The sequence below is a fragment of the Coptis chinensis genome, unplaced genomic scaffold (assembly GCF_015680905.1).
Source record: "Coptis chinensis isolate HL-2020 unplaced genomic scaffold, ASM1568090v1 utg167_pilon_pilon, whole genome shotgun sequence".
NCBI lineage: Eukaryota > Viridiplantae > Streptophyta > Magnoliopsida > Ranunculales > Ranunculaceae > Coptis > Coptis chinensis.
Window position 1 is genome coordinate 293,828 of NW_028238110.1, and position 10,315 is coordinate 304,142.

General features: G+C 39.8%; 1 pseudogene; it reads left to right on the forward strand.

Moving 5' to 3' along the window:
* Window positions 1-7,851: 7,851 nt before the first annotated feature.
* On the forward strand, window positions 7,852-8,820 carry LOC147473904 (uncharacterized; annotated as a pseudogene).
* The last annotated feature ends 1,495 nt before the right edge of the window (window positions 8,821-10,315 follow it).

Genomic DNA, 10,315 nt, shown 5'->3' on the forward strand with positions numbered 1-10,315 from the left:
TCCGTTAGGATTTAAATAACAAAACTAAACTTAGCTAGTAATCCAAATAAATCTTACTCACTAGTTTCCCTACTTAGAGTATAAGAAAGATGTAAGTGATCCTAGAATTTAGGTTGGTTCGAATCCCTACTCAACTAAACGCAAGAAGACATGAGTAAGGACTTGAGTCTACTCTAAACGAAATAAAGATTTCGTATCTTTATACCAAAAAGTGATAGATATCATTGATGAAACAAATTCCAGAGGCTGACAATAATGGTGAGTTTAACCTGGTTGACACCCTTGTACAAGAATATTTAACAAACTCTTTTCCTAACGATGAAGTACACCAATTTCTTTCCTTTGGTGATTCTGAATTTGATGTTGATGCTTATACACAGGAAGTAAATGTGTTATTAGAGTCAATACCACTATTTGACCATACTACCGTCCTGTCAAGCGACTTAGACAAACATCAATCTATTTTCTCTATGGAAGACGACTTTCCTTATGAATCTTAAATACTCACTCCTCCCACCCCTGACTTAAAGCATATTCCTTCGGATTTAAAATACGTACATCTTGATCAAGATGGTAGTCACCTAATTATCATATTATCACAATTGACTGACGATTAGGAATTTCGTTTAATTAATGTCATTCAAAAACATTGTTTTGCTATTGGATGGTCTCTCAATGACATTAAGGGCATTGACCGTAGTGTGTGCACCCATCGCATACATCTTGAAGAAAATGCAAAGACGTCGCGTGAACCACAACGTTGTTTAAATCCTACCATGAAGGATGTGGTATGGGAAGAAGCTTTAAGGTTACTCGATGCAAGTATTATTTACCCTATCTCTAATAGTGTTTAGGTGAGTCCAGTACATGTTGTTCCCAAAAAGTCTGGCATTAAAATTGCGTGCGAAATGATAAACATGAATGCATTTCCACTCGTATCCCAATGAAATGGAGAATATGCATTGACTATCGCAAACTTAATGCGGTCACTCATAATGATCACTTCCCACTTCCTTTCATTGACCAGATGCTTGAACGGTTAGTGGGTCATGCATATTACTGTTTTCTTGATGGTTATTTAGTATATTTTCAAATAGTCATAGATCCTGCTGATCAAGAAAAAACAACGTTCACCTGTCCTTTTGGTACATTTGCATATAAACAAATGCCTTTTGGCCTTTGCAATGCCCCTAGTACATTCCAACGCTATATACTTCACATTTTCAGTGATAGGTTGAACGTTTTATGGAAGTCTTCATGGACGATTTCTCAATATATATATGGTAATTCTCTCGATAGCTGTCTATCAAATCTTGAAAAGGTTTTTGCACTTTGTGAAGAGAAAAATCTCATTCTTAATTGGTAGAAATATCATTTTATGGTTACAAAAGGAATAGTTCTAGGTCATATTGTTTCAAAGGACGGAATAGAAATCGATAAAGCTAAGATTGAAAAAATTGCTTACCTTCCTATACCAAAAATAGTTCGCGACATACGTGTGTTTTTAGGACACGCAGGGTTCTATAGGAGATTTATTCAAGATTTCTCAAAGGTTGCTCGACCTTTAACAAATCTCCTGCTTAAAGATGTCGTATTTGACTTCACTTTCAATTGCAAACAAGCTTTTAAGATCTTAAAATCTGCCTTGACTACAGCTCCTATAATTCAACCACCTAATTGGTCTAAACCTTTTGAATTAATGTGTGACACGAGTAACTACGCTATTGGAGATGTCCTAGGGCAACACCGCGAGGACAAGCCAATTGTCATTTACTATGCTAGTAAAACTCTTAATGAAGCTCAACGTAACTATACCACCACTGAGAAAGAGTTTCTCGCAATTGTACTGATCGAAAAAAAAAAATCTTATCCACTGTGAAATTTTATTTCTGGGATGGCTCCTACCTTTTCAAGTATTGTTCCGACCAACTGATCCGTCGTTGCATTCCCGACTGGGAACACAATGACGTGTTATCCTTCTGCCATGAACAATCTTGTGGCAGTCATTTCATTGGTAAGAAAATGGCGGCCAAGGTTCTACAATGTGGGTTTTATTGGCCAACACTGTTTAAAGATACACATGAGCATTGCAAAGCATACAACCGCTGCCAACAAGTAGGACGCATTATTCAACGCAATATGATGCCCTTAAATCCAATTCTAATTATGGAAATCTTTGATGTGTGGGGCATCGACTTCATGGGTCCCTTTCCAAACTCTCACGGCTTTCTCTACATATTAGTAGATATTGACTATGTGTCAAAATAGATTAAGGCAATGGCATGTCGTGTGAATGATCATAAGATTGTCGTGTTATTCGTAAAAGAAAATATTTTCTCTAGTTTTGGTGTTCCCAAAGCTATCATTAGTGATGGGGGAAAACATTTTTGTAATAAAAATTTTGAGTTGTTAGTAAAGAAATATGGAGTTACTCACAAGGTGGCGACTCCATATCATCCTCAGACCAGTGGCCAAGTAGAAGTCTCGAATAGAGAGATTAAGTCCATTTTAGAAAAAATGGTTAATCCATCTAGAAAAGACTGGTCTCTCCGATTATCTAATGCCTTGTGGGCATATCGAACAGCTTTTAAGACACCTATAGGCATGTCTCCTTATCGCCTCGTTTTTGGAAAACCTTGTCATCTGCCGGTTGAACTTGAGCATTGTGCTCTATGGGCCATCAAAAACCTAAATTATAATACCTATGCGGTAGGCGAGAAGAGAAAATTGCAACTAAATGAGCTTAAGGAAATTCGGAGTGATGCGTATGATCTCTCGAAGTCCTATAAAGCCAACATGAAAATAGTGCATGACAAGCATATATTGAGAAAAGATTTCAAGATTGGTCAAAAAGTTTTGTTGTACAACTCAAGATTACACATTTTTCCAAGAAAATTAAAAACTCGATGGTCTGGTCCTTTCATTGCCTCTGTTGTCACCCCTTATGGGGCTATCTCTTTGAAAATTTAAACGATAACAGCAAATTTCAAGTAAATGGCCAACGATGTAGGGGAAATTTCGAGTATCCCCTGATCTTCCTCTGTGTCTTATGATCTGGAATCCTTTGCTGAATAGAGAAGGGATGAGATGATGGTGAGTTTAGGGTTGAATTGTCTGACGACTACCTACGTATCTCCTTTGTTCTATTGGAGAATCAAACCCTATTTTGCGTAGTTCCTAAGAGTGAATCCCTATGGTTTATATAAGAAGGGCGACGAGAGTCCTAGGGTTAGGTTGTCCTCACCGCTTGTGAGTTCTCTTCCATCTTTGGACTCTGCCTTCCTATTAGGATTCCTCTTCTTATGGAAGTCTAAATCTAAACCATATCTTATGAGAGATAAGTTTCCTTGTTGATCATAATGTCCCATTGTGTATGGAAATATTATATCTAAAAGGTAACTCCTAAGACATGTCTTCATGATTCCTTCCTTATCATCAAAGATCGCCATTTTCAGTTTCTTTATGTTCAGGAACTGTCTATATCAGTTCCTAACGACTGGGGTAATTGTTATGTTTGAAGACGGTCAGTCATGTGCTTGGCACATGTCCACTAAACACTCATGCTAAGCATGAGATCACTTATTTATAGAACTGATCCGATGGTCTTCATCTCATTCTAGACATCTATAGTCTTAGGTTATTTCCCATACACGTGTCATCTGTTCAGTGACGGAAAATCCCCCTACAGATGCCCCCTCTCATGCCATCTAGCACGTGGGCGCTTGAAGCGACGCTGCTTTTAGCACGAGAATCCTTTTCCAAAACTGTTGTTGGGAACTGCTGACGTACCCAACTAATTAAAGCTCTGAAAAGACGTCTCGAACAGACATGTCGTTTCCCGAAAAAGGTAATGATGGCAGTTCCATCCCGAAAAGACGCACTGCTTGGGCTCATCCTAACCGTCCATCTTATTTGTATATGAAGGAATCTAGCGAGAGAACTTTTATTATCTCTTCTGCTACCTTTTTCTGCATACTGAACCTTTTGATATTCCGTTAGGGTTTAACCAAAGCTTGAAACTTTTCATCTTTCTCAATCATGAATCCTAACTTGTCACTTGTAAACTTCGGAGATCTTTCCTCCTTGGAACTGATCCGCGCAAAATTTCACATCCCTGAAGATATTGGCCTGGAGTGGGGGAGGTTATCTAATGAGTTGGCATATAAGGAGGTGGCGCTCATCACCATTGGTCAACTTATATCCGGACTCACTCTTCCCTTTCACCCATTGCTACAAGAGTGTCTAATTCACTTCAATCTTGCTCTTGGTCAAGCAACACCCCTGTTTTACAGAACTGTTATGTACTTTGCCCTTGTTGCCAAGAGACATGGATTTGCTCTCAACCGTTGGGTGTCCGGTTACTTTTATGAGGTCTGGCATATTTACGGCCAATCGTACTATTACCTCATGACCAGAGACAAGAATTCTCTGATTGTCTTTTTAGGGGAAGTAGAGTGATGAAGGCTGAGCTGATCACCACCTTCATGTGTTAGGTGATGCTTGGGACATTCGCCCCTCTGATGATGATGGTGAGCCAATGGGAATTCCTGTTCCCAAAAAACATACCCATGCTCCAACCAGTAAGTCTTCCTACTCTGGTACTTTATAACTTGATATAAGAGCCTTTCGTCTTAATATCTTTTGCTATTATTTTTTAGATGACTCTTCCCCCTAGAATCAACTAACTACAACTGATGCTGCTATGGTGGACATTATCAAGAAGATCCCCAAGGAACAGAGGATGCATTGGGTGATAGTTCCTGATCCTACCCGTCTTTTTTAATATTTCAACATGTCTACTGAAGAATTGCTGCAACTTGTTCCTGGCTCTTCCCCTTTTGGGATAAATACTGTAAATTCTGGGTGCACAACACTTCCTCCTCCTGTTGATCAGGATGCCGGACTTCTTCCTCCTCCAGTTCAGGATGAATCCTCTTTGATTACTAGAAGAAGAGGAAATCGCAAGGAGAAGAGTTTGGAGGCCATCTCTAGTGATGCTGCGACGTTGGGTTCAATTCAGAAGCCTGCTGTCAGTGATGATTGTGTGATCGCTAGCGGGAGGGGCCCTGAACTACCTCATGAACTGCTGGTGGCCAGCAATTTTAAAAGGGGAGTGCGTGCGTCCAGCCGTTCTAAATTGAAGATATCTGATACTGCTTCTGATGTTGCCCCCTCTGGTAAGAAAACAAAGTTTTGCCTTCTCTCTGTTAGTGAAGATAAACTTTTTAAGGTTCCTGCTAGTATCTTTTCCCCCCCTGTTAAGTCTTTTAAGAATGTAGATGTACCTCCACCAGTTCCAGTTCCTTCTACAGGTTCTGAACAAACTGATGATAATGTCCTTCTGACTGTTGACCCTCCCCTCCCTGATAATCGTAAGGGGAAGGGTATTGCTGAAACCACTGCTGTAACTGTCGCTCTCCTCCTCCTCGATCCAGTGATAGGAAGGGGGTGAGTGACGACATTCTCTTTTCGTCAAGATCTTCAGATTCCCCTAAGAGAGAGATGATTGTGGAGATGAGGCGTTGGGAATGAACTGATAAACTACATGTTACCAACAAGCACTCTATTAAAGATGTTGATATCTCGCTTGGAGTTCTGGAAGCTGCGCGTCTTCCTGTTTACAAGGCTGAAGCTAGCGTACCTGGGACCTTAGATCTGTCCTTTTGCCGATCTGCTATTCACCTTGCCAAGGTAAGACTTTCTTTTCTGTTCAATGTTTGATTTCTCTCATTATGTTTCTTACACATCCTATATTCTTCTCCAGTTAGCGAATAACTTTTTGGCTATGAAAGACCCCATCTTTGCAGCCTCCGCTGATTCATTCACTGATGCCATGGCTACCAGTGAGCTGATCTGGGCAAAAGAGGCGGCTGAGAAGAGAACTGTGGAGCTGCAGATCCAGGTTAACCAGCTCTTGGCGAAAGAGAAGAAATCTGGTACTGGCTTCAAAAACATGAGAGACACTATCTCTAACCTTCGAAGCTCTCTAGAGAAAGCCTAAAAAGGAGCTGCTAATGCTGCTGCTTGGAAAGTGAAGTTCTTGGAGCTGTGCACCCACTTCACTACCCTACAAGCAAAACATGACCAAGTTCAAGGGGAACTTAGCTGTAGGAACAACAAGATAAGGACCCTTGGGCAAGCCATTGCCCATGCAAATGAGGTCATGTCAGGCTATGAGAGGGTTCTAAAAGAGAAACGTCTTCGCTCTGATAAGAAGACTGGTGACCTCTTGGTAGAGACCTCTGAGTTCTATTATCAAGTGGTGAAGGAGGTGAAGAATAGATCAGCTGAAAATGTCGTTTGCTTTGCTCTGAGAGTACTTGATGTTTCTCAAGAGTTGTTTGATGTTGCCAGACAAGTTAAGTTTGAGGAGGCTATTGAGGCTATTGGATATGTCTCTCAGTTGGATGCTCAGGGGCGAGTGACCAACCCTTTCATCTTGTTTCCTGATCTAAACACCAATATCTCAGCTATCCAGGAAAAACTTATGCCTGAGGCCTCCTCATCCTTTGAAGAAGACACCGATGATGACATGCCTCCCATTCAACTTCCTTTTCTGCCAGTTCTAGTTTCATGTGAGTGTTCTGTTCAGTCCTTCAATTATTCCAGCTAATCTAACCACACAGTCCGTTCTTGAGAGTGAAGCACGAGTTCCTAATAATGGTGCAACAACAAGCACTGATGGTGAACCAAAATTTGATTTTACCCCTGCTTCATAAGATTTTTAGTTGATGATTCACAAAAACAATTTTAAAACAATTATTCTATGGATCTATAATATTGAGCTATGTAGCTCACATACAATTTACTTATTGAGCTCTGTAGCTCTTCTATTTTATGCATGCGTACTGTTTTGACAAGATTTGCCAAAACACATCAGTTGGGTTTAGTGATCTTGTTAGGATGAGATTGAGAAGGAGATGTTTGTTGGGGAGAGTTGAGACTAAACTTCGGTTTGAAGTTGCCTACGTACCCAAATATTGTATTGTCTTGGGATCAAGTCTCGATTGTGTAGTTTTGGAAAAATGACAAAGGTTGGATTTTATAGGTAGGATTGGTGATAGTTACTTCCTCGTTCTCCAATATTCCAAACGTGGGATAAAGTTGGAAGAACTGGCAGGAGAACTGTCCAATCGTGGGATGAAGTTAGAGAACTAGCGGGAGAACTATCACACGATATGAAGTTGATGGAAGTGAATCTTGAATGTGGACGAAGTTGTGGAAGTTCTTTGACTCGCAAAATATGGGAGAACAATCACACGATATGAAGTTGATGGAAGTGAATCTTGAATGTGGATGAAGTTGTGGAAGTTGTGGATGAAGTTGTGGAAGTTGTTTGACTTGCAAAGAATGTGCGCAATTGATATTGATTTTATGTGTAGGTATGAAGCTTTGAGCATAGGCTTTGAACATGGGCACTGAGTGTGGGTTTTATTGTAGATAAGCTCTGAGCGTGGGCTTTTTGTAGATAAGCTCTGAGCGTAGGCTTTTTGGGCTCTGAGCATGGGTTTTATTATAGATAAGCTCTGTAAGCGTGGGCTTTTTGGGCTCTGAGCATGGGCTTTTTGGGCTCTGAGCATGGACTTTAATATAGATAAGCTCTGAGTGTGGGCTTTTTGGGCTCCGAGCATGGGCTTTAAGTGTGAGTTTGTATTGAATTGGGCTTTTATTGGGCCACATTTATGGGGGCCAGAACATCACCCTCTCTTTGTTACATGGGCAAAGCTTGTGTGGCAAAGAAGTAATTTTTTTTTTAGGCTGAGCAACAATGTAACAAACCCTGTGATGAACGGCAATTATATATGAAAGTTATCTAGAACTTTGAAGTTGTGGTGAAATCTGATGAAATCTATGATTGAAGAAGGGTTATTAGAAGAGAGTAGTAAGGGTGGGAATTTGGTGGTGGTGAGGAATGAAGAAAGAGATTGTTGTAAAGGGATTGAGCATTTGGAACTTTGGGGAGCTGCTGTGAAGTGGGGTTCTGAGTTTAAGTTTAATTCTTGAGAAGAGTGTTGTAAAGGTTGTAAATCTATGTGTACTGGTAAAAATGGGCCTTGTTTGTGTGATTCTTGGGGTTTTTTGTGGGAATAAACAAGCTTGTGGATCCAAATTCGGTGAGTGTTGGTTGAAGAAACATAAGGATACCTTGGCCTCTGACAAACAAGATTCGAGGGATCAGGTTATTTGGACATCTGGGCTTATCTTTGGGAAAGGAGAGGGTATCGTTGGCTTGGGAACAGAGTATGGAGTACTACATGTAAAACTTTTGCCTGAATGTGCCCTAAATTTTGTAAACTACATTCTTGAGCTATTGGGAATGCGCCATTGTGCCAGTTGCCATTTGTATCGTGCAGAAGGTCGTCGAAGCTCTTGGGATTCAGAGGGAAACCACATAAAAGATGCCCCCTTTGGTCCTCCTTTTGCACTGATTCAAGGAACCCTTGAAATGAAGGAACCACTTTCAGTAAAAGCCCAACAGAAGGCTTCCCAACTATAACAAGAGGATAAGTTGCATGGGATGATAACGGTCCAGAATTTTTTATTAGCCTCGCGAACCATAATGAGTGGAAAAAAGATTACACTGTGTTTGGTGTTGTACTTCCAAAAGACATGGAAATCGCAGAGAAAATTGCGAAGCTCCCAACCACACTTGATGTGTGGAATAATATTAATGTGTCTATACTGGAGAAACCCGTTCCATTGTGGTTCCAAAGAATCAAGAATAATAATGTAAACTTGAACCACAAGACAAATTCAAATTCATACTCCAATGGTGCTTAGTTGCCTGACTTGCAGAATGTCATCAATACAAGTTTTATCACTCCTATTGTGGTGAAGCATTAAGCTTTTCATGTCATACTCACAGAATTGGGTAGGAACCTCTGCCATTGGTTTGGTTCTAGATCTAGAATAGCCACTTACGTGTGTATTGTATGAATCACACGTGATTACTGGTATCTCATTTCATATTCAACCATGTATCGAACAGTTCGAATGGGCAACCATAAATTTTGTCAGTGTTTGAGGTAAAGGCAAAAGAAAATGAGAAATTCTTTTGCTTCAAACCCGCACGATGACAATAATGAAATTTTTTGGAGCTGACATTGGGGTTTACACTAAACATGGAGCAAGTATTCTTTTCATGGATCAAATCAACATTTTGTTGGCACGATTGGAATCTTCAACACTCAGCTGTGAGCCCCCAACATTTCCTCATTTTGGTAATCAAATCAACATTCTCTAAACTACTCTGATATTGGAACCAACATTCCACAACATCTCTTTCAGCTGTGAGCTCATGATCACGGCTTGCAATGAGGAAATGTCCGGGATTACCTTTAAACACTCGTCTTTTCTTTATGGTAGTTTAGAGAACCTGATCCTTAAACTAAGTTGATATCCTTCTTGCGGAGGTTCAACTATCTCAACCACATCAGAGTAGACGCGCTTTAAGGTCTGTATGGTAGAGTTCTGAAGACCATTAGTTATGGGAACTCCTGGTGACTGCAGCAAGGTTGAGACAGATAAATGGATATGATGGGGCTCCGAAGCTGAAGTCTATATAGTTTTAACAATATCTCCTTCAATGTTGGTGATGCCTTGTTAAAGAAAGACATTTTTTCCCCTTCTCTTCCACATAACACACACTTAGGCAGTTACCCTAACACTCTTCTTTTGAAGCTTTGATTCAAAAGCATTTCAAAATGATGGGATAGATATCCAACTCTATCAGCTCCAATCTCATTGACTACTGCTTCCACAATTTTCAGAGGGGACTGATGATAAAAGGGAAAATGATAGTTTTACCTACGAATAAGTGATTAAACTCAAATGTAAGTAAAACTAAAGTTAATTTATTCTGTGTTTATCAAAGTTATCTACTATCGATATCAATGTAATATTTGGAGTAGAGAATTCGTTCCACTCCTAGTTCGTTTAGAATGTAACGTTTCCTAGTTCTGTTAATCTACCAAAGTCGTGAGAGTAATTGGATTGAATAAAACTATGATGGTGAATCAACAATCAAGATGATATAAAACAAACTATAGAAATACTAAATTAACAATATGAGGAGGAATTAGGGGGATTTGATTCCACCTTAATTCGACTTAATAAACTAACGAAGAATTGTCGTAATCCGAATTGCAATGTTTTCGCATAACAATTGGGTCTATCTAATCCCTAATTTTTCATGATAATCTCTACCAACTAACAATCAGCATGTGAAGCAATCAAACCCATTCTCATGGAGAACTAATTACTTTCTAGAATGGAATAGATTACTACAACCATTTCTACGCTAATCGAAATCAAG